Genomic DNA, 22759 nt, shown 5'->3' on the forward strand with positions numbered 1-22759 from the left:
GGTTCTAGGTGACATCACAAATCCCTATGGTTACATACACAACAAAGCTGGGTTGTTGTTGTTTACACTCTGCAAGGCCTGTGGAAGTGAGTGACATCATAGCACTGTAGTTCTGAGGGTTCAAGATGGATGCAACAATCTCCTGTTGCTTCTATGAAGGCCGTAATAGACGACATCACCAAACAGCTCCATAGTCACATACACAGCAAAGGAGAGATGTTGTTTACACCTAGTGATGTCAGTGGTATTGAGTGACATCACAGCACAGTGCTAAGGCTCCTGGGCCTGGACACAGCAGCGGCTGCAATATCTCAACGGAGAATACGTTTATATCTATGTGTGTGTGTGCGCATATATATATATATATATATATATATATATATATATATATATATATATATATTCTCCGCCGAAATCACTTTTAAACCCATTTCCACCTTTTTTTCCCTTCTCTTCCTCTTACTTTTTTTTCACGTTTTTTTACGTTTTTCTCCTTTTCGCCTCTTTTCTGGGCGTATTATTCTTCTTTTTCTTCTTTTTTTTCGTCTAATGCATACCCCATCAGTGCAGCAATGCTTATTCAATACCGCCAGCAGATGGAGACACTGGGGGATAATTTTCTAAGGATTTATACTGATTTTTCCTGTCTGAATTTGTCGCACAGAAAGTTGCAGGCCAAATATGTGTGACATTTCTGCGACTTTAGCTTCTAGAGCATTTTTACAACATTATACATAGGTGCTGAATACATAAAAAGCGACTGTTCAGCGACAGACAAGTCGCATCGGCTGAAAGTAGGCCAGAATGTCAGTCCATGTTGGAGCAGGTTTAGATACAGTCTAAAGCATAGATCTCAAAGTCTGTGCACAGAATTTAGCAAGGGCCTCGCACCTTCTGATGCATCAGGTAGGTGCACAATAGCATAGCCTAACCCTCTGTACTTTGGTCTATATTGATGCGGGACATAGACAGCCAGCTGATGACCAATCCATTAGTGCAATGGATGGCTGGAAGCATTTGTCTTTGCCTTTGCTATACCACAGAAGCAATGCATGGTCAATGTACAGCAATGACACACCTGTGTGAACAGCCAGGAGACCCCCCCCATGTTATGTTACATAGTTACATAGTTAGTACGGTCGAAAAAAGACATATGTCCATCAAGTTCAACCAGGGAATTAAGGGGTAGGGGTGTGGCGCGATATTGGGGAAGGGATGAGATTTTATATTTCTTCATAAGCATTAATCTTATTTTGTCAATTAGGAACATTCAGCACCCACCCGCTATCAAGGCAGCTGCCTATCATGTCATGCCCTACCTGCACAGGTGTGCTGGCTACTCAAATGATCCAATTAAGGAGGCCATTTAGTCAGCAGCAGCAGAAGTCCTGTGCCTGGACGCTCCAACAGGGGCCAGACACAAGCAGAAGCAGAAGCAGCAGAAGCAGCAGCAGCACCACCTTTTGTTTTTTGGCTGCAGCAGCAGCAAGGCCCACAGGGCTGGCTAGCTGGCTAGCCAGCAAGCAGGTAGCAATGAAAGTAGGAATCTTTCTTTTTAACCCTGTAAGGGGGTGGTGCACTGTACCCGAAGATACTGCCATATCGGGTCAATGCATAGGGCGACGGAAGCAAGCTTCGAAATCGGCCCCCGTTCTCAAAAATCCATTTAATATATGGTCCCCAGATAGGGGACGTATCAGATATTAAACTGATAAGAACAGATACTACACTTGATCTTAGCCAAAAGGCCGAGAAGCGATAACCGTGAAAGGGGCGGGCCCAACAAGGTCCCCTTCATGGGCACTATCACTGCTTGCTGTCAGGGAGGCTGCCAGACAATTTTCCATGCACACTCTGGGCTGGGGGGCAGTCAACCACCAGTACACACAGCAGAACCTAAACCCATACCATTATTGCTAAGCAGCAAGACAGGGGCCCATTGCACTCCCACGGGGCCTTTTTAAATGCAATCCATAACCCGGATTTGCCAGGAACCCTTCTTACTCCTCCTACTTGCATGTGACACTGGGCTTAGGATCTGCATAGGAAACACACACACAAGCACACACCTACCTTTGTTGCCTGCAGATGCCTCCTTGGCTGTCCCCAAACGGTATCAAACCAACACCCACGGGAAGCTGTAAGCATAGAGGACATGCCTGCACCCCATTGGACTTACCTGTGTGGGTTAAATCCGGGTTATTTGACAACCTATGGCGGTGATGGTTCTGCTCAGGCAGAGCAGTGCTGATGCTCCTCATAAAGCTGTCGCTGCTGTGAAGGTTCTAGGTGACATCACAAATCCCTATGGTTACATACACAACAAAGCTGGGTTGTTGTTGTTTACACTCTGCAAGGCCTGTGGAAGTGAGTGACATCATAGCACTGTAGTTCTGAGGGTTCAAGATGGATGCAACAATCTCCTGTTGCTTCTATGAAGGCCGTAATAGACGACATCACCAAACAGCTCCATAGTCACATACACAGCAAAGGAGAGATGTTGTTTACACCTAGTGATGTCAGTGGTATTGAGTGACATCACAGCACAGTGCTAAGGCTCCTGGGCCTGGACACAGCAGCGGCTGCAATATCTCAACGGAGAATACGTTTATATCTATGTGTGTGTGTGCGCATATATATATATATATATATATATATATATATTATATATATATATATTTCTCCGCCGAAATCACTTTTAAACCCATTTCCACCTTTTTTTCCCTTCTCTTCCTCTTACTTTTTTTTCACGTTTTTTTACGTTTTTCTCCTTTTCGCCTCTTTTCTGGGCGTATTATTCTTCTTTTTCTTCTTTTTTTTCGTCTAATGCATACCCCATCAGTGCAGCAATGCTTATTCAATACCGCCAGCAGATGGAGACACTGGGGGATAATTTTCTAAGGATTTATACTGATTTTTCCTGTCTGAATTTGTCGCACAGAAAGTTGCAGGCCAAATATGTGTGACATTTCTGCGACTTTAGCTTCTAGAGCATTTTTACAACATTATACATAGGTGCTGAATACATAAAAAGCGACTGTTCAGCGACAGACAAGTCGCATCGGCTGAAAGTAGGCCAGAATGTCAGTCCATGTTGGAGCAGGTTTAGATACAGTCTAAAGCATAGATCTCAAAGTCTGTGCACAGAATTTAGCAAGGGCCTCGCACCTTCTGATGCATCAGGTAGGTGCACAATAGCATAGCCTAACCCTCTGTACTTTGGTCTATATTGATGCGGGACATAGACAGCCAGCTGATGACCAATCCATTAGTGCAATGGATGGCTGGAAGCATTTGTCTTTGCCTTTGCAATACCACAGAAGCAATGCATGGTCAATGTACAGCAATGACACACCTGTGTGAACAGCCAGGAGACCCCCCCCATGTTATGTTACATAGTTACATAGTTAGTACGGTCGAAAAAAGACATATGTCCATCAAGTTCAACCAGGGAATTAAGGGGTAGGGGTGTGGCGCGATATTGGGGAAGGGATGAGATTTTATATTTCTTCATAAGCATTAATCTTATTTTGTCAATTAGGAACATTCAGCACCCACCCGCTATCAAGGCAGCTGCCTATCATGTCATGCCCTACCTGCACAGGTGTGCTGGCTACTCAAATGATCCAATTAAGGAGGCCATTTAGTCAGCAGCAGCAGAAGTCCTGTGCCTGGACGCTCCAACAGGGGCCAGACACAAGCAGAAGCAGAAGCAGCAGAAGCACCACCTTTTGTTTTTTGGCTGCAGCAGCAGCAAGGCCCACAGGGCTGGCTAGCTGGCTAGCCAGCAAGCAGGTAGCAATGAAAGTAGGAATCTTTCTTTTTAACCCTGTAAGGGGGTGGTGCACTGTACCCCGAAGATACTGCCATATCAGGTCAATGCATAGGGCGACGGAAGCAAGCTTCGAAATCGGCCCCCGTTCTCAAAAATCCATTTAATATATGGTCCCCAGATAGGGGACGTATCAGATATTAAACTGATAAGAACAGATTTTTTTTTTTTTTTTTTTTTTTTTTTTAAAGCCGAGGAACGTGCTTTCGATTCACCCAAAGTGCAAGAAAAAGTGCAAACGTGTTACACTAAAAAAACGTGCACAAAGGATGCGGTCTATCGCAAGCCCTTCTCCGATAGGAGAGAGGCCCCCCAACAAACCTTACCCTTCGCCTCCGGACCAAAAGGTACCTGCGAGGTTCCAGGTTCGATGTCCCTTTTCGCCGAAGCTACTAGGGGACCACAAATGCTCCCGGCATCCCCCTTGGCGTTAGCCAAGGTATCTGCCCGCAGAGCCGATTACGGTAGGTACCCTGCCAAAGCAGGAGTACCCGGGGTGTTTGCAGGGAGGTGCGGAACCTAATGGCCACACACACCTCCCCTAGACCGCCAGGAGGGACACCCAGAAGGGCTACCGCATCCTGACCAATCCTGTGAACACACAACACGCAAAAAGTGACACAGTGAGACAAAAAAGAAATAAATAAGTGAATGTGTGCAGATATACTGCCCGGACATCCGGCCGGATCTATAAAAATTTCTCTGATCCTAGCCAGAAGGCCGGGAATCAAGAGGTGAGTGCCACAAGGTGAAGAGATTATGGTGCCCGTGCTTCAACTCAGTGAGCCTATCCTCCCAGTGAGTTTCGGCACCTCGGGGTCACCACTCCCCGAGGCACAAAAGTACCTCGGCTCTAGACCCTCTCAGCCTCATGGCGAGACCCGGAGGGAACAGGTCACATCGGGGCAGCCGTCGAGCTGATTCCTCAGAACCAGCCCCGGAAAGCCCTGGTACACCTGCATCCTCCATGCAGCACCCATCCCCACCAGCCCCATACCGGCGTTACTGTCCACCGGCATGAAAAACTGATAAGAACAGATACTACACTTGATCTTAGCCAAAAGGCCGAGAAGCGATAACCGTGAAAGGGGCGGGCCCAACAAGGTCCCCTTCATGGGCACTATCACTGCTTGCTGTCAGGGAGGCTGCCAGACAATTTTCCATGCACACTCTGGGCTGGGGGGCAGTCAACCACCAGTACACACAGCAGAACCTAAACCCATACCATTATTGCTAAGCAGCAAGACAGGGGCCCATTGCACTCCCACGGGGCCTTTTTAAATGCAATCCATAACCCGGATTTGCCAGGAACCCTTCTTACTCCTCCTACTTGCATGTGACACTGGGCTTAGGATCTGCATAGGAAACACACACACAAGCACACACCTACCTTTGTTGCCTGCAGATGCCTCCTTGGCTGTCCCCAAACGGTATCAAACCAACACCCACGGGAAGCTGTAAGCATAGAGGACATGCCTGCACCCCATTGGACTTACCTGTGTGGGTTAAATCCGGGTTATTTGACAACTTATGGCGGTGATGGTTCTGCTCAGGCAGAGCAGTGCTGATGCTCCTCATAAAGCTGTCGCTGCTGTGAAGGTTCTAGGTGACATCACAAATCCCTATGGTTACATACACAACAAAGCTGGGTTGTTGTTGTTTACACTCTGCAAGGCCTGTGGAAGTGAGTGACATCATAGCACTGTAGTTCTGAGGGTTCAAGATGGATGCAACAATCTCCTGTTGCTTCTATGAAGGCCGTAATAGACGACATCACCAAACAGCTCCATAGTCACATACACAGCAAAGGAGAGATGTTGTTTACACCTAGTGATGTCAGTGGTATTGAGTGACATCACAGCACAGTGCTAAGGCTCCTGGGCCTGGACACAGCAGCGGCTGCAATATCTCAACGGAGAATACGTTTATATCTATGTGTGTGTGTGCGCATATATATATATATATATATATATATATATATATATATATATATATATATTTCTCCGCCGAAATCACTTTTAAACCCATTTCCACCTTTTTTTCCCTTCTCTTCCTCTTACTTTTTTTTCACGTTTTTTTACGTTTTTCTCCTTTTCGCCTCTTTTCTGGGCGTATTATTCTTCTTTTTCTTCTTTTTTTTCGTCTAATGCATACCCCATCAGTGCAGCAATGCTTATTCAATACCGCCAGCAGATGGAGACACTGGGGGATAATTTTCTAAGGATTTATACTGATTTTTCCTGTCTGAATTTGTCGCACAGAAAGTTGCAGGCCAAATATGTGTGACATTTCTGCGACTTTAGCTTCTAGAGCATTTTTACAACATTATACATAGGTGCTGAATACATAAAAAGCGACTGTTCAGCGACAGACAAGTCGCATCGGCTGAAAGTAGGCCAGAATGTCAGTCCATGTTGGAGCAGGTTTAGATACAGTCTAAAGCATAGATCTCAAAGTCTGTGCACAGAATTTAGCAAGGGCCTCGCACCTTCTGATGCATCAGGTAGGTGCACAATAGCATAGCCTAACCCTCTGTACTTTGGTCTATATTGATGCGGGACATAGACAGCCAGCTGATGACCAATCCATTAGTGCAATGGATGGCTGGAAGCATTTGTCTTTGCCTTTGCAATACCACAGAAGCAATGCATGGTCAATGTACAGCAATGACACACCTGTGTGAACAGCCAGGAGACCCCCCCCATGTTATGTTACATAGTTACATAGTTAGTACGGTCGAAAAAAGACATATGTCCATCAAGTTCAACCAGGGAATTAAGGGGTAGGGGTGTGGCGCGATATTGGGGAAGGGATGAGATTTTATATTTCTTCATAAGCATTAATCTTATTTTGTCAATTAGGAACATTCAGCACCCACCCGCTATCAAGGCAGCTGCCTATCATGTCATGCCCTACCTGCACAGGTGTGCTGGCTACTCAAATGATCCAATTAAGGAGGCCATTTAGTCAGCAGCAGCAGAAGTCCTGTGCCTGGACGCTCCAACAGGGGCCAGACACAAGCAGAAGCAGAAGCAGCAGAAGCAGCAGCAGCACCACCTTTTGTTTTTTGGCTGCAGCAGCAGCAAGGCCCACAGGGCTGGCTAGCTGGCTAGCCAGCAAGCAGGTAGCAATGAAAGTAGGAATCTTTCTTTTTAACCCTGTAAGGGGGTGGTGCACTGTACCCGAAGATACTGCCATATCGGGTCAATGCATAGGGCGACGGAAGCAAGCTTCGAAATCGGCCCCCGTTCTCAAAAATCCATTTAATATATGGTCCCCAGATAGGGGACGTATCAGATATTAAACTGATAAGAACAGATACTACACTTGATCTTAGCCAAAAGGCCGAGAAGCGATAACCGTGAAAGGGGCGGGCCCAACAAGGTCCCCTTCATGGGCACTATCACTGCTTGCTGTCAGGGAGGCTGCCAGACAATTTTCCATGCACACTCTGGGCTGGGGGGCAGTCAACCACCAGTACACACAGCAGAACCTAAACCCATACCATTATTGCTAAGCAGCAAGACAGGGGCCCATTGCACTCCCACGGGGCCTTTTTAAATGCAATCCATAACCCGGATTTGCCAGGAACCCTTCTTACTCCTCCTACTTGCATGTGACACTGGGCTTAGGATCTGCATAGGAAACACACACACAAGCACACACCTACCTTTGTTGCCTGCAGATGCCTCCTTGGCTGTCCCCAAACGGTATCAAACCAACACCCACGGGAAGCTGTAAGCATAGAGGACATGCCTGCACCCCATTGGACTTACCTGTGTGGGTTAAATCCGGGTTATTTGACAACTTATGGCGGTGATGGTTCTGCTCAGGCAGAGCAGTGCTGATGCTCCTCATAAAGCTGTCGCTGCTGTGAAGGTTCTAGGTGACATCACAAATCCCTATGGTTACATACACAACAAAGCTGGGTTGTTGTTGTTTACACTCTGCAAGGCCTGTGGAAGTGAGTGACATCATAGCACTGTAGTTCTGAGGGTTCAAGATGGATGCAACAATCTCCTGTTGCTTCTATGAAGGCCGTAATAGACGACATCACCAAACAGCTCCATAGTCACATACACAGCAAAGGAGAGATGTTGTTTACACCTAGTGATGTCAGTGGTATTGAGTGACATCACAGCACAGTGCTAAGGCTCCTGGGCCTGGACACAGCAGCGGCTGCAATATCTCAACGGAGAATACGTTTATATCTATGTGTGTGTGTGCGCATATATATATATATATATATATATATATATATATATATATATATTTCTCCGCCGAAATCACTTTTAAACCCATTTCCACCTTTTTTTCCCTTCTCTTCCTCTTACTTTTTTTTCACGTTTTTTTACGTTTTTCTCCTTTTCGCCTCTTTTCTGGGCGTATTATTCTTCTTTTTCTTCTTTTTTTTCGTCTAATGCATACCCCATCAGTGCAGCAATGCTTATTCAATACCGCCAGCAGATGGAGACACTGGGGGATAATTTTCTAAGGATTTATACTGATTTTTCCTGTCTGAATTTGTCGCACAGAAAGTTGCAGGCCAAATATGTGTGACATTTCTGCGACTTTAGCTTCTAGAGCATTTTTACAACATTATACATAGGTGCTGAATACATAAAAAGCGACTGTTCAGCGACACAAGTCGCATCGGCTGAAAGTAGGCCAGAATGTCAGTCCATGTTGGAGCAGGTTTAGATACAGTCTAAAGCATAGATCTCAAAGTCTGTGCACAGAATTTAGCAAGGGCCTCGCACCTTCTGATGCATCAGGTAGGTGCACAATAGCATAGCCTAACCCTCTGTACTTTGGTCTATATTGATGCGGGACATAGACAGCCAGCTGATGACCAATCCATTAGTGCAATGGATGGCTGGAAGCATTTGTCTTTGCCTTTGCAATACCACAGAAGCAATGCATGGTCAATGTACAGCAATGACACACCTGTGTGAACAGCCAGGAGACCCCCCCCATGTTATGTTACATAGTTACATAGTTAGTACGGTCGAAAAAAGACATATGTCCATCAAGTTCAACCAGGGAATTAAGGGGTAGGGGTGTGGCGCGATATTGGGGAAGGGATGAGATTTTATATTTCTTCATAAGCATTAATCTTATTTTGTCAATTAGGAACATTCAGCACCCACCCGCTATCAAGGCAGCTGCCTATCATGTCATGCCCTACCTGCACAGGTGTGCTGGCTACTCAAATGATCCAATTAAGGAGGCCATTTAGTCAGCAGCAGCAGAAGTCCTGTGCCTGGACGCTCCAACAGGGGCCAGACACAAGCAGAAGCAGAAGCAGCAGAAGCAGCAGCAGCACCACCTTTTGTTTTTTGGCTGCAGCAGCAGCAAGGCCCACAGGGCTGGCTAGCTGGCTAGCCAGCAAGCAGGTAGCAATGAAAGTAGGAATCTTTCTTTTTAACCCTGTAAGGGGGTGGTGCACTGTACCCGAAGATACTGCCATATCGGGTCAATGCATAGGGCGACGGAAGCAAGCTTCGAAATCGGCCCCCGTTCTCAAAAATCCATTTAATATATGGTCCCCAGATAGGGGACGTATCAGATATTAAACTGATAAGAACAGATACTACACTTGATCTTAGCCAAAAGGCCGAGAAGCGATAACCGTGAAAGGGGCGGGCCCAACAAGGTCCCCTTCATGGGCACTATCACTGCTTGCTGTCAGGGAGGCTGCCAGACAATTTTCCATGCACACTCTGGGCTGGGGGGCAGTCAACCACCAGTACACACAGCAGAACCTAAACCCATACCATTATTGCTAAGCAGCAAGACAGGGGCCCATTGCACTCCCACGGGGCCTTTTTAAATGCAATCCATAACCCGGATTTGCCAGGAACCCTTCTTACTCCTCCTACTTGCATGTGACACTGGGCTTAGGATCTGCATAGGAAACACACACACAAGCACACACCTACCTTTGTTGCCTGCAGATGCCTCCTTGGCTGTCCCCAAACGGTATCAAACCAACACCCACGGGAAGCTGTAAGCATAGAGGACATGCCTGCACCCCATTGGACTTACCTGTGTGGGTTAAATCCGGGTTATTTGACAACCTATGGCGGCGATGGTTCTGCTCAGGCAGAGCAGTGCTGATGCTCCTCATAAAGCTGTCACTGCTGTGAAGGTTCTAGGTGACATCACAAATCCCTATGGTTACATACACAACAAAGCTGGGTTGTTGTTGTTTACACTCTGCAAGGCCTGTGGAAGTGAGTGACATCATAGCACTGTAGTTCTGAGGGTTCAAGATGGATGCAACAATCTCCTGTTGCTTCTATGAAGGCCGTAATAGACGACATCACCAAACAGCTCCATAGTCACATACACAGCAAAGGAGAGATGTTGTTTACACCTAGTGATGTCAGTGGTATTGAGTGACATCACAGCACAGTGCTAAGGCTCCTGGGCCTGGACACAGCAGCGGCTGCAATATCTCAACGGAGAATACGTTTATATCTATGTGTGTGTGTGCGCATGTATATATATATATATATATATATATATATATATATATATATATATATATATATATATATATTTCTCCGCCGAAATCACTTTTAAACCCATTTCCACCTTTTTTTCCCTTCTCTTCCTCTTACTTTTTTTTCACGTTTTTTTACGTTTTTCTCCTTTTCGCCTCTTTTCTGGGCGTATTATTCTTCTTTTTCTTCTTTTTTTTCGTCTAATGCATACCCCATCAGTGCAGCAATGCTTATTCAATACCGCCAGCAGATGGAGACACTGGGGGATAATTTTCTAAGGATTTATACTGATTTTTCCTGTCTGAATTTGTCGCACAGAAAGTTGCAGGCCAAATATGTGTGACATTTCTGCGACTTTAGCTTCTAGAGCATTTTTACAACATTATACATAGGTGCTGAATACATAAAAAGCGACTGTTCAGCGACAGACAAGTCGCATCGGCTGAAAGTAGGCCAGAATGTCAGTCCATGTTGGAGCAGGTTTAGATACAGTCTAAAGCATAGATCTCAAAGTCTGTGCACAGAATTTAGCAAGGGCCTCGCACCTTCTGATGCATCAGGTAGGTGCACAATAGCATAGCCTAACCCTCTGTACTTTGGTCTATATTGATGCGGGACATAGACAGCCAGCTGATGACCAATCCATTAGTGCAATGGATGGCTGGAAGCATTTGTCTTTGCCTTTGCAATACCACAGAAGCAATGCATGGTCAATGTACAGCAATGACACACCTGTGTGAACAGCCAGGAGACCCCCCCCATGTTATGTTACATAGTTACATAGTTAGTACGGTCGAAAAAAGACATATGTCCATCAAGTTCAACCAGGGAATTAAGGGGTAGGGGTGTGGCGCGATATTGGGGAAGGGATGAGATTTTATATTTCTTCATAAGCATTAATCTTATTTTGTCAATTAGGAACATTCAGCACCCACCCGCTATCAAGGCAGCTGCCTATCATGTCATGCCCTACCTGCACAGGTGTGCTGGCTACTCAAATGATCCAATTAAGGAGGCCATTTAGTCAGCAGCAGCAGAAGTCCTGTGCCTGGACGCTCCAACAGGGGCCAGACACAAGCAGAAGCAGAAGCAGCAGAAGCACCACCTTTTGTTTTTTGGCTGCAGCAGCAGCAAGGCCCACAGGGCTGGCTAGCTGGCTAGCCAGCAAGCAGGTAGCAATGAAAGTAGGAATCTTTCTTTTTAACCCTGTAAGGGGGTGGTGCACTGTACCCGAAGATACTGCCATATCGGGTCAATGCATAGGGCGACGGAAGCAAGCTTCGAAATCGGCCCCCGTTCTCAAAAATCCATTTAATATATGGTCCCCAGATAGGGGACGTATCAGATATTAAACTGATAAGAACAGATACTACACTTGATCTTAGCCAAAAGGCCGAGAAGCGATAACCGTGAAAGGGGCGGGCCCAACAAGGTCCCCTTCATGGGCACTATCACTGCTTGCTGTCAGGGAGGCTGCCAGACAATTTTCCATGCACACTCTGGGCTGGGGGGCAGTCAACCACCAGTACACACAGCAGAACCTAAACCCATACCATTATTGCTAAGCAGCAAGACAGGGGCCCATTGCACTCCCACGGGGCCTTTTTAAATGCAATCCATAACCCGGATTTGCCAGGAACCCTTCTTACTCCTCCTACTTGCATGTGACACTGGGCTTAGGATCTGCATAGGAAACACACACACAAGCACACACCTACCTTTGTTGCCTGCAGATGCCTCCTTGGCTGTCCCCAAACGGTATCAAACCAACACCCACGGGAAGCTGTAAGCATAGAGGACATGCCTGCACCCCATTGGACTTACCTGTGTGGGTTAAATCCGGGTTATTTGACAACTTATGGCGGTGATGGTTCTGCTCAGGCAGAGCAGTGCTGATGCTCCTCATAAAGCTGTCGCTGCTGTGAAGGTTCTAGGTGACATCACAAATCCCTATGGTTACATACACAACAAAGCTGGGTTGTTGTTGTTTACACTCTGCAAGGCCTGTGGAAGTGAGTGACATCATAGCACTGTAGTTCTGAGGGTTCAAGATGGATGCAACAATCTCCTGTTGCTTCTATGAAGGCCGTAATAGACGACATCACCAAACAGCTCCATAGTCACATACACAGCAAAGGAGAGATGTTGTTTACACCTAGTGATGTCAGTGGTATTGAGTGACATCACAGCACAGTGCTAAGGCTCCTGGGCCTGGACACAGCAGCGGCTGCAATATCTCAACGGAGAATACGTTTATATCTATGTGTGTGTGTGCGCATATATATATATATATATATATATATATATATATATATTTCTCCGCCGAAATCACTTTTAAACCCATTTCCACCTTTTTTTCCCTTCTCTTCCTCTTACTTTTTTTTCACGTTTTTTTACGTTTTTCTCCTTTTCGCCTCTTTTCTGGGCGTATTATTCTTCTTTTTCTTCTTTTTTTTCGTCTAATGCATACCCCATCAGTGCAGCAATGCTTATTCAATACCGCCAGCAGATGGAGACACTGGGGGATAATTTTCTAAGGATTTATACTGATTTTTCCTGTCTGAATTTGTCGCACAGAAAGTTGCAGGCCAAATATGTGTGACATTTCTGCGACTTTAGCTTCTAGAGCATTTTTACAACATTATACATAGGTGCTGAATACATAAAAAGCGACTGTTCAGCGACAGACAAGTCGCATCGGCTGAAAGTAGGCCAGAATGTCAGTCCATGTTGGAGCAGGTTTAGATACAGTCTAAAGCATAGATCTCAAAGTCTGTGCACAGAATTTAGCAAGGGCCTCGCACCTTCTGATGCATCAGGTAGGTGCACAATAGCATAGCCTAACCCTCTGTACTTTGGTCTATATTGATGCGGGACATAGACAGCCAGCTGATGACCAATCCATTAGTGCAATGGATGGCTGGAAGCATTTGTCTTTGCCTTTGCAATACCACAGAAGCAATGCATGGTCAATGTACAGCAATGACACACCTGTGTGAACAGCCAGGAGACCCCCCCCATGTTATGTTACATAGTTACATAGTTAGTACGGTCGAAAAAAGACATATGTCCATCAAGTTCAACCAGGGAATTAAGGGGTAGGGGTGTGGCGCGATATTGGGGAAGGGATGAGATTTTATATTTCTTCATAAGCATTAATCTTATTTTGTCAATTAGGAACATTCAGCACCCACCCGCTATCAAGGCAGCTGCCTATCATGTCATGCCCTACCTGCACAGGTGTGCTGGCTACTCAAATGATCCAATTAAGGAGGCCATTTAGTCAGCAGCAGCAGAAGTCCTGTGCCTGGACGCTCCAACAGGGGCCAGACACAAGCAGAAGCAGAAGCAGCAGAAGCAGCAGCAGCACCACCTTTTGTTTTTTGGCTGCAGCAGCAGCAAGGCCCACAGGGCTGGCTAGCTGGCTAGCCAGCAAGCAGGTAGCAATGAAAGTAGGAATCTTTCTTTTTAACCCTGTAAGGGGGTGGTGCACTGTACCCGAAGATACTGCCATATCGGGTCAATGCATAGGGCGACGGAAGCAAGCTTCGAAATCGGCCCCCGTTCTCAAAAATCCATTTAATATATGGTCCCCAGATAGGGGACGTATCAGATATTAAACTGATAAGAACAGATACTACACTTGATCTTAGCCAAAAGGCCGAGAAGCGATAACCGTGAAAGGGGCGGGCCCAACAAGGTCCCCTTCATGGGCACTATCACTGCTTGCTGTCAGGGAGGCTGCCAGACAATTTTCCATGCACACTCTGGGCTGGGGGGCAGTCAACCACCAGTACACACAGCAGAACCTAAACCCATACCATTATTGCTAAGCAGCAAGACAGGGGCCCATTGCACTCCCACGGGGCCTTTTTAAATGCAATCCATAACCCGGATTTGCCAGGAACCCTTCTTACTCCTCCTACTTGCATGTGACACTGGGCTTAGGATCTGCATAGGAAACACACACACAAGCACACACCTACCTTTGTTGCCTGCAGATGCCTCCTTGGCTGTCCCCAAACGGTATCAAACCAACACCCACGGGAAGCTGTAAGCATAGAGGACATGCCTGCACCCCATTGGACTTACCTGTGTGGGTTAAATCCGGGTTATTTGACAACCTATGGCGGCGATGGTTCTGCTCAGGCAGAGCAGTGCTGATGCTCCTCATAAAGCTGTCACTGCTGTGAAGGTTCTAGGTGACATCACAAATCCCTATGGTTACATACACAACAAAGCTGGGTTGTTGTTGTTTACACTCTGCAAGGCCTGTGGAAGTGAGTGACATCATAGCACTGTAGTTCTGAGGGTTCAAGATGGATGCAACAATCTCCTGTTGCTTCTATGAAGGCCGTAATAGACGACATCACCAAACAGCTCCATAGTCACATACACAGCAAAGGAGAGATGTTGTTTACACCTAGTGATGTCAGTGGTATTGAGTGACATCACAGCACAGTGCTAAGGCTCCTGGGCCTGGACACAGCAGCGGCTGCAATATCTCAACGGAGAATACGTTTATATCTATGTGTGTGTGTGCGCGTATATATATATATTTCTCCGCCGAAATCACTTTTAAACCCATTTCCACCTTTTTTTCCCTTCTCTTCCTCTTACTTTTTTTTCACGTTTTTTTACGTTTTTCTCCTTTTCGCCTCTTTTCTGGGCGTATTATTCTTCTTTTTCTTCTTTTTTTTCGTCTAATGCATACCCCATCAGTGCAGCAATGCTTATTCAATACCGCCAGCAGATGGAGACACTGGGGGATAATTTTCTAAGGATTTATACTGATTTTTCCTGTCTGAATTTGTCGCACAGAAAGTTGCAGGCCAAATATGTGTGACATTTCTGCGACTTTAGCTTCTAGAGCATTTTTACAACATTATACATAGGTGCTGAATACATAAAAAGCGACTGTTCAGCGACAGACAAGTCGCATCGGCTGAAAGTAGGCCAGAATGTCAGTCCATGTTGGAGCAGGTTTAGATACAGTCTAAAGCATAGATCTCAAAGTCTGTGCACAGAATTTAGCAAGGGCCTCGCACCTTCTGATGCATCAGGTAGGTGCACAATAGCATAGCCTAACCCTCTGTACTTTGGTCTATATTGATGCGGGACATAGACAGCCAGCTGATGACCAATCCATTAGTGCAATGGATGGCTGGAAGCATTTGTCTTTGCCTTTGCAATACCACAGAAGCAATGCATGGTCAATGTACAGCAATGACACACCTGTGTGAACAGCCAGGAGACCCCCCCCATGTTATGTTACATAGTTACATAGTTAGTACGGTCGAAAAAAGACATATGTCCATCAAGTTCAACCAGGGAATTAAGGGGTAGGGGTGTGGCGCGATATTGGGGAAGGGATGAGATTTTATATTTCTTCATAAGCATTAATCTTATTTTGTCAATTAGGAACATTCAGCACCCACCCGCTATCAAGGCAGCTGCCTATCATGTCATGCCCTACCTGCACAGGTGTGCTGGCTACTCAAATGATCCAATTAAGGAGGCCATTTAGTCAGCAGCAGCAGAAGTCCTGTGCCTGGACGCTCCAACAGGGGCCAGACACAAGCAGAAGCAGAAGCAGCAGAAGCAGCAGCAGCACCACCTTTTGTTTTTTGGCTGCAGCAGCAGCAAGGCCCACAGGGCTGGCTAGCTGGCTAGCCAGCAAGCAGGTAGCAATGAAAGTAGGAATCTTTCTTTTTAACCCTGTAAGGGGGTGGTGCACTGTACCCGAAGATACTGCCATATCGGGTCAATGCATAGGGCGACGGAAGCAAGCTTCGAAATCGGCCCCCGTTCTCAAAAATCCATTTAATATATGGTCCCCAGATAGGGGACGTATCAGATATTAAACTGATAAGAACAGATACTACACTTGATCTTAGCCAAAAGGCCGAGAAGCGATAACCGTGAAAGGGGCGGGCCCAACAAGGTCCCCTTCATGGGCACTATCACTGCTTGCTGTCAGGGAGGCTGCCAGACAATTTTCCATGCACACTCTGGGCTGGGGGGCAGTCAACCACCAGTACACACAGCAGAACCTAAACCCATACCATTATTGCTAAGCAGCAAGACAGGGGCCCATTGCACTCCCACGGGGCCTTTTTAAATGCAATCCATAACCCGGATTTGCCAGGAACCCTTCTTACTCCTCCTACTTGCATGTGACACTGGGCTTAGGATCTGCATAGGAAACACACACACAAGCACACACCTACCTTTGTTGCCTGCAGATGCCTCCTTGGCTGTCCCCAAACGGTATCAAACCAACACCCACGGGAAGCTGTAAGCATAGAGGACATGCCTGCACCCCATTGGACTTACCTGTGTGGGTTAAATCCGGGTTATTTGACAACCTATGGCGGTGATGGTTCTGCTCAGGCAGAGCAGTGCTGATGCTCCTCATAAAGCTGTCGCTGCTGTGAAGGTTCTAGGTGACATCACAAATCCCTATGGTTACATACACAACAAAGCTGGGTTGTTGTTGTTTACACTCTGCAAGGCCTGTGGAAGTGAGTGACATCATAGCACTGTAGTTCTGAGGGTTCAAGATGGATGCAACAATCTCCTGTTGCTTCTATGAAGGCCGTAATAGACGACATCACCAAACAGCTCCATAGTCACATACACAGCAAAGGAGAGATGTTGTTTACACCTAGTGATGTCAGTGGTATTGAGTGACATCACAGCACAGTGCTAAGGCTCCTGGGCCTGGACACAGCAGCGGCTGCAATATCTCAACGGAGAATACGTTTATATCTATGTGTGTGTGTGCGCATATATATATATATATATATATATATATATATATATATATATATATATTTCTCCGCCGAAATCACTTTTAAACCCATTTCCACCTTTTTTTCCCTTCTCTTCCTCTTACTTTTTTTTCACATTTTTTTACGTTTTTCTCCTTTTCGCCTCTTTTCTGGGCGTATTATTCTTCTTTTTCTTCTTTTTTTTCGTCTAATGCATACCCCATCAGTGCAGCAATGCTTATTCAATACCGCCAGCAGATGGAGACACTGGGGGATAATTTTCTAAGGATTTATACTGATTTTTCCTGTCTGAATTTGTCGCACAGAAAGTTGCAGGCCAAATATGTGTGACATTTCTGCGACTTTAGCTTCTAGAGCATTTTTACAACATTATACATAGGTGCTGAATACATAAAAAGCGACTGTTCAGCGACAGACAAGTCGCATCGGCTGAAAGTAGGCCAGAATGTCAGTCCATGTTGGAGCAGGTTTAGATACAGTCTAAAGCATAGATCTCAAAGTCTGTGCACAGAATTTAGCAAGGGCCTCGCACCTTCTGATGCATCAGGTAGGTGCACAATAGCATAGCCTAACCCTCTGTACTTTGGTCTATATTGATGCGGGACATAGACAGCCAGCTGATGACCAATCCATTAGTGCAATGGATGGCTGGAAGCATTTGTCTTTGCCTTTGCAATACCACAGAAGCAATGCATGGTCAATGTACAGCAATGACACACCTGTGTGAACAGCCAGGAGACCCCCCCCATGTTATGTTACATAGTTACATAGTTAGTACGGTCGAAAAAAGACATATGTCCATCAAGTTCAACCAGGGAATTAAGGGGTAGGGGTGTGGCGCGATATTGGGGAAGGGATGAGATTTTATATTTCTTCATAAGCATTAATCTTATTTTGTCAATTAGGAACATTCAGCACCCACCCGCTATCAAGGCAGCTGCCTATCATGTCATGCCCTACCTGCACAGGTGTGCTGGCTACTCAAATGATCCAATTAAGGAGGCCATTTAGTCAGCAGCAGCAGAAGTCCTGTGCCTGGACGCTCCAACAGGGGCCAGACACAAGCAGAAGCAGAAGCAGCAGAAGCAGCAGCAGCACCACCTTTTGTTTTTTGGCTGCAGCAGCAGCAAGGCCCACAGGGCTGGCTAGCTGGCTAGCCAGCAAGCAGGTAGCAATGAAAGTAGGAATCTTTCTTTTTAACCCTGTAAGGGGGTGGTGCACTGTACCCGAAGATACTGCCATATCGGGTCAATGCATAGGGCGACGGAAGCAAGCTTCGAAATCGGCCCCCGTTCTCAAAAATCCATTTAATATATGGTCCCCAGATAGGGGACGTATCAGATATTAAACTGATAAGAACAGATACTACACTTGATCTTAGCCAAAAGGCCGAGAAGCGATAACCGTGAAAGGGGCGGGCCCAACAAGGTCCCCTTCATGGGCACTATCACTGCTTGCTGTCAGGGAGGCTGCCAGACAATTTTCCATGCACACTCTGGGCTGGGGGGCAGTCAACCACCAGTACACACAGCAGAACCTAAACCCATACCATTATTGCTAAGCAGCAAGACAGGGGCCCATTGCACTCCCACGGGGCCTTTTTAAATGCAATCCATAACCCGGATTTGCCAGGAACCCTTCTTACTCCTCCTACTTGCATGTGACACTGGGCTTAGGATCTGCATAGGAAACACACACACAAGCACACACCTACCTTTGTTGCCTGCAGATGCCTCCTTGGCTGTCCCCAAACGGTATCAAACCAACACCCACGGGAAGCTGTAAGCATAGAGGACATGCCTGCACCCCATTGGACTTACCTGTGTGGGTTAAATCCGGGTTATTTGACAACCTATGGCGGTGATGGTTCTGCTCAGGCAGAGCAGTGCTGATGCTCCTCATAAAGCTGTCGCTGCTGTGAAGGTTCTAGGTGACATCACAAATCCCTATGGTTACATACACAACAAAGCTGGGTTGTTGTTGTTTACACTCTGCAAGGCCTGTGGAAGTGAGTGACATCATAGCACTGTAGTTCTGAGGGTTCAAGATGGATGCAACAATCTCCTGTTGCTTCTATGAAGGCCGTAATAGACGACATCACCAAACAGCTCCATAGTCACATACACAGCAAAGGAGAGATGTTGTTTACACCTATTGATGTCAGTGGTATTGAGTGACATCACAGCACAGTGCTAAGGCTCCTGGGCCTGGACACAGCAGCGGCTGCAATATCTCAACGGAGAATACGTTTATATCTATGTGTGTGTGTGCGCATATATATATATATATATATATATATATATATATATATATATATATTTCTCCGCCGAAATCACTTTTAAACCCATTTCCACCTTTTTTTCCCTTCTCTTCCTCTTACTTTTTTTTCACGTTTTTTTACGTTTTTCTCCTTTTCGCCTCTTTTCTGGGCGTATTATTCTTCTTTTTCTTCTTTTTTTTCGTCTAATGCATACCCCATCAGTGCAGCAATGCTTATTCAATACCGCCAGCAGATGGAGACACTGGGGGATAATTTTCTAAGGATTTATACTGATTTTTCCTGTCTGAATTTGTCGCACAGAAAGTTGCAGGCCAAATATGTGTGACATTTCTGCGACTTTAGCTTCTAGAGCATTTTTACAACATTATACATAGGTGCTGAATACATAAAAAGCGACTGTTCAGCGACAGACAAGTCGCATCGGCTGAAAGTAGGCCAGAATGTCAGTCCATGTTGGAGCAGGTTTAGATACAGTCTAAAGCATAGATCTCAAAGTCTGTGCACAGAATTTAGCAAGGGCCTCGCACCTTCTGATGCATCAGGTAGGTGCACAATAGCATAGCCTAACCCTCTGTACTTTGGTCTATATTGATGCGGGACATAGACAGCCAGCTGATGACCAATCCATTAGTGCAATGGATGGCTGGAAGCATTTGTCTTTGCCTTTGCAATACCACAGAAGCAATGCATGGTCAATGTACAGCAATGACACACCTGTGTGAACAGCCAGGAGACCCCCCCCATGTTATGTTACATAGTTACATAGTTAGTACGGTCGAAAAAAGACATATGTCCATCAAGTTCAACCAGGGAATTAAGGGGTAGGGGTGTGGCGCGATATTGGGGAAGGGATGAGATTTTATATTTCTTCATAAGCATTAATCTTATTTTGTCAATTAGGAACATTCAGCACCCACCCGCTATCAAGGCAGCTGCCTATCATGTCATGCCCTACCTGCACAGGTGTGCTGGCTACTCAAATGATCCAATTAAGGAGGCCATTTAGTCAGCAGCAGCAGAAGTCCTGTGCCTGGACGCTCCAACAGGGGCCAGACACAAGCAGAAGCAGAAGCAGCAGAAGCAGCAGCAGCACCACCTTTTGTTTTTTGGCTGCAGCAGCAGCAAGGCCCACAGGGCCGGCTAGATGGCTAGCCAGCAAGCAGGTAGCAATGAAAGTAGGAATCTTTCTTTTTAACCCTGTAAGGGGGTGGTGCACTGTACCCGAAGATACTGCCATATCGGGTCAATGCATAGGGCGACGGAAGCAAGCTTCGAAATCGGCCCCCGTTCTCAAAAATCCATTTAATATATGGTCCCCAGATAGGGGACGTATCAGATATTAAACTGATAAGAACAGATACTACACTTGATCTTAGCCAAAAGGCCGAGAAGCGATAACCGTGAAAGGGGCGGGCCCAACAAGGTCCCCTTCATGGGCACTATCACTGCTTGCTGTCAGGGAGGCTGCCAGACAATTTTCCATGCACACTCTGGGCTGGGGGGCAGTCAACCACCAGTACACACAGCAGAACCTAAACCCATACCATTATTGCTAAGCAGCAAGACAGGGGCCCATTGCACTCCCACGGGGCCTTTTTAAATGCAATCCATAACCCGGATTTGCCAGGAACCCTTCTTACTCCTCCTACTTGCATGTGACACTGGGCTTAGGATCTGCATAGGAAACACACACACAAGCACACACCTACCTTTGTTGCCTGCAGATGCCTCCTTGGCTGTCCCCAAACGGTATCAAACCAACACCCACGGGAAGCTGTAAGCATAGAGGACATGCCTGCACCCCATTGGACTTACCTGTGTGGGTTAAATCCGGGTTATTTGACAACCTATGGCGGTGATGGTTCTGCTCAGGCAGAGCAGTGCTGATGCTCCTCATAAAGCTGTCGCTGCTGTGAAGGTTCTAGGTGACATCACAAATCCCTATGGTTACATACACAACAAAGCTGGGTTGTTGTTGTTTACACTCTGCAAGGCCTGTGGAAGTGAGTGACATCATAGCACTGTAGTTCTGAGGGTTCAAGATGGATGCAACAATCTCCTGTTGCTTCTATGAAGGCCGTAATAGACGACATCACCAAACAGCTCCATAGTCACATACACAGCAAAGGAGAGATGTTGTTTACACCTAGTGATGTCAGTGGTATTGAGTGACATCACAGCACAGTGCTAAGGCTCCTGGGCCTGGACACAGCAGCGGCTGCAATATCTCAACGGAGAATACGTTTATATCTATGTGTGTGTGTGCGCATATATATATATATATATATATATATATATATATATATATATATTTCTCCGCCGAAATCACTTTTAAACCCATTTCCACCTTTTTTTCCCTTCTCTTCCTCTTACTTTTTTTTCACGTTTTTTTACGTTTTTCTCCTTTTCGCCTCTTTTCTGGGCGTATTATTCTTCTTTTTCTTCTTTTTTTTCGTCTAATGCATACCCCATCAGTGCAGCAATGCTTATTCAATACCGCCAGCAGATGGAGACACTGGGGGATAATTTTCTAAGGATTTATACTGATTTTTCCTGTCTGAATTTGTCGCACAGAAAGTTGCAGGCCAAATATGTGTGACATTTCTGCGACTTTAGCTTCTAGAGCATTTTTACAACATTATACATAGGTGCTGAATACATAAAAAGCGACTGTTCAGCGACAGACAAGTCGCATCGGCTGAAAGTAGGCCAGAATGTCAGTCCATGTTGGAGCAGGTTTAGATACAGTCTAAAGCATAGATCTCAAAGTCTGTGCACAGAATTTAGCAAGGGCCTCGCACCTTCTGATGCATCAGGTAGGTGCACAATAGCATAGCCTAACCCTCTGTACTTTGGTCTATATTGATGCGGGACATAGACAGCCAGCTGATGACCAATCCATTAGTGCAATGGATGGCTGGAAGCATTTGTCTTTGCCTTTGCAATACCACAGAAGCAATGCATGGTCAATGTACAGCAATGACACACCTGTGTGAACAGCCAGGAGACCCCCCCCATGTTATGTTACATAGTTACATAGTTAGTACGGTCGAAAAAAGACATATGTCCATCAAGTTCAACCAGGGAATTAAGGGGTAGGGGTGTGGCGCGATATTGGGGAAGGGATGAGATTTTATATTTCTTCATAAGCATTAATCTTATTTTGTCAATTAGGAACATTCAGCACCCACCCGCTATCAAGGCAGCTGCCTATCATGTCATGCCCTACCTGCACAGGTGTGCTGGCTACTCAAATGATCCAATTAAGGAGGCCATTTAGTCAGCAGCAGCAGAAGTCCTGTGCCTGGACGCTCCAACAGGGGCCAGACACAAGCAGAAGCAG

General features: G+C 46.0%; 10 non-coding genes across 10 annotated transcripts; all 10 read right to left on the reverse strand.

Moving 5' to 3' along the window:
* Positions 1 to 1569: 1569 nt before the first annotated feature.
* On the reverse strand, positions 1570 to 1760 carry LOC130347031 (U2 spliceosomal RNA). The gene has a single exon (XR_008885048.1). It is a non-coding gene; the product is annotated as a U2 spliceosomal RNA (small nuclear RNA).
* A 2077-nt stretch (positions 1761 to 3837) lies between these two features.
* On the reverse strand, positions 3838 to 4028 carry LOC130346988 (U2 spliceosomal RNA). Its single transcript, XR_008885010.1, has one exon. It is a non-coding gene; the product is annotated as a U2 spliceosomal RNA (small nuclear RNA).
* Positions 4029 to 4721: 693 nt separating this feature from the next.
* On the reverse strand, positions 4722 to 4909 carry LOC130346990 (U2 spliceosomal RNA). Its single transcript, XR_008885011.1, has one exon. It is a non-coding gene; the product is annotated as a U2 spliceosomal RNA (small nuclear RNA).
* A 2089-nt stretch (positions 4910 to 6998) lies between these two features.
* LOC130347032 (U2 spliceosomal RNA) lies at positions 6999 to 7189 on the reverse strand. The gene has a single exon (XR_008885049.1). It is a non-coding gene; the product is annotated as a U2 spliceosomal RNA (small nuclear RNA).
* A 2081-nt stretch (positions 7190 to 9270) lies between these two features.
* LOC130347033 (U2 spliceosomal RNA) lies at positions 9271 to 9461 on the reverse strand. The gene has a single exon (XR_008885050.1). It is a non-coding gene; the product is annotated as a U2 spliceosomal RNA (small nuclear RNA).
* Positions 9462 to 11555: 2094 nt separating this feature from the next.
* LOC130347034 (U2 spliceosomal RNA) lies at positions 11556 to 11746 on the reverse strand. The gene has a single exon (XR_008885051.1). It is a non-coding gene; the product is annotated as a U2 spliceosomal RNA (small nuclear RNA).
* Positions 11747 to 13823: 2077 nt separating this feature from the next.
* LOC130347035 (U2 spliceosomal RNA) lies at positions 13824 to 14014 on the reverse strand. Its single transcript, XR_008885052.1, has one exon. It is a non-coding gene; the product is annotated as a U2 spliceosomal RNA (small nuclear RNA).
* A 2053-nt stretch (positions 14015 to 16067) lies between these two features.
* Positions 16068 to 16258, reverse strand: LOC130347036 (U2 spliceosomal RNA). Its single transcript, XR_008885053.1, has one exon. It is a non-coding gene; the product is annotated as a U2 spliceosomal RNA (small nuclear RNA).
* Positions 16259 to 18345: 2087 nt separating this feature from the next.
* Positions 18346 to 18536, reverse strand: LOC130347038 (U2 spliceosomal RNA). Its single transcript, XR_008885055.1, has one exon. It is a non-coding gene; the product is annotated as a U2 spliceosomal RNA (small nuclear RNA).
* A 2085-nt stretch (positions 18537 to 20621) lies between these two features.
* Positions 20622 to 20812, reverse strand: LOC130347039 (U2 spliceosomal RNA). The gene has a single exon (XR_008885056.1). It is a non-coding gene; the product is annotated as a U2 spliceosomal RNA (small nuclear RNA).
* Between the last annotated feature and the right edge of the window lie 1947 nt (positions 20813 to 22759).

Source organism: Hyla sarda, unplaced genomic scaffold (assembly GCF_029499605.1).
Source record: "Hyla sarda isolate aHylSar1 unplaced genomic scaffold, aHylSar1.hap1 scaffold_806, whole genome shotgun sequence".
NCBI lineage: Eukaryota > Metazoa > Chordata > Amphibia > Anura > Hylidae > Hyla > Hyla sarda.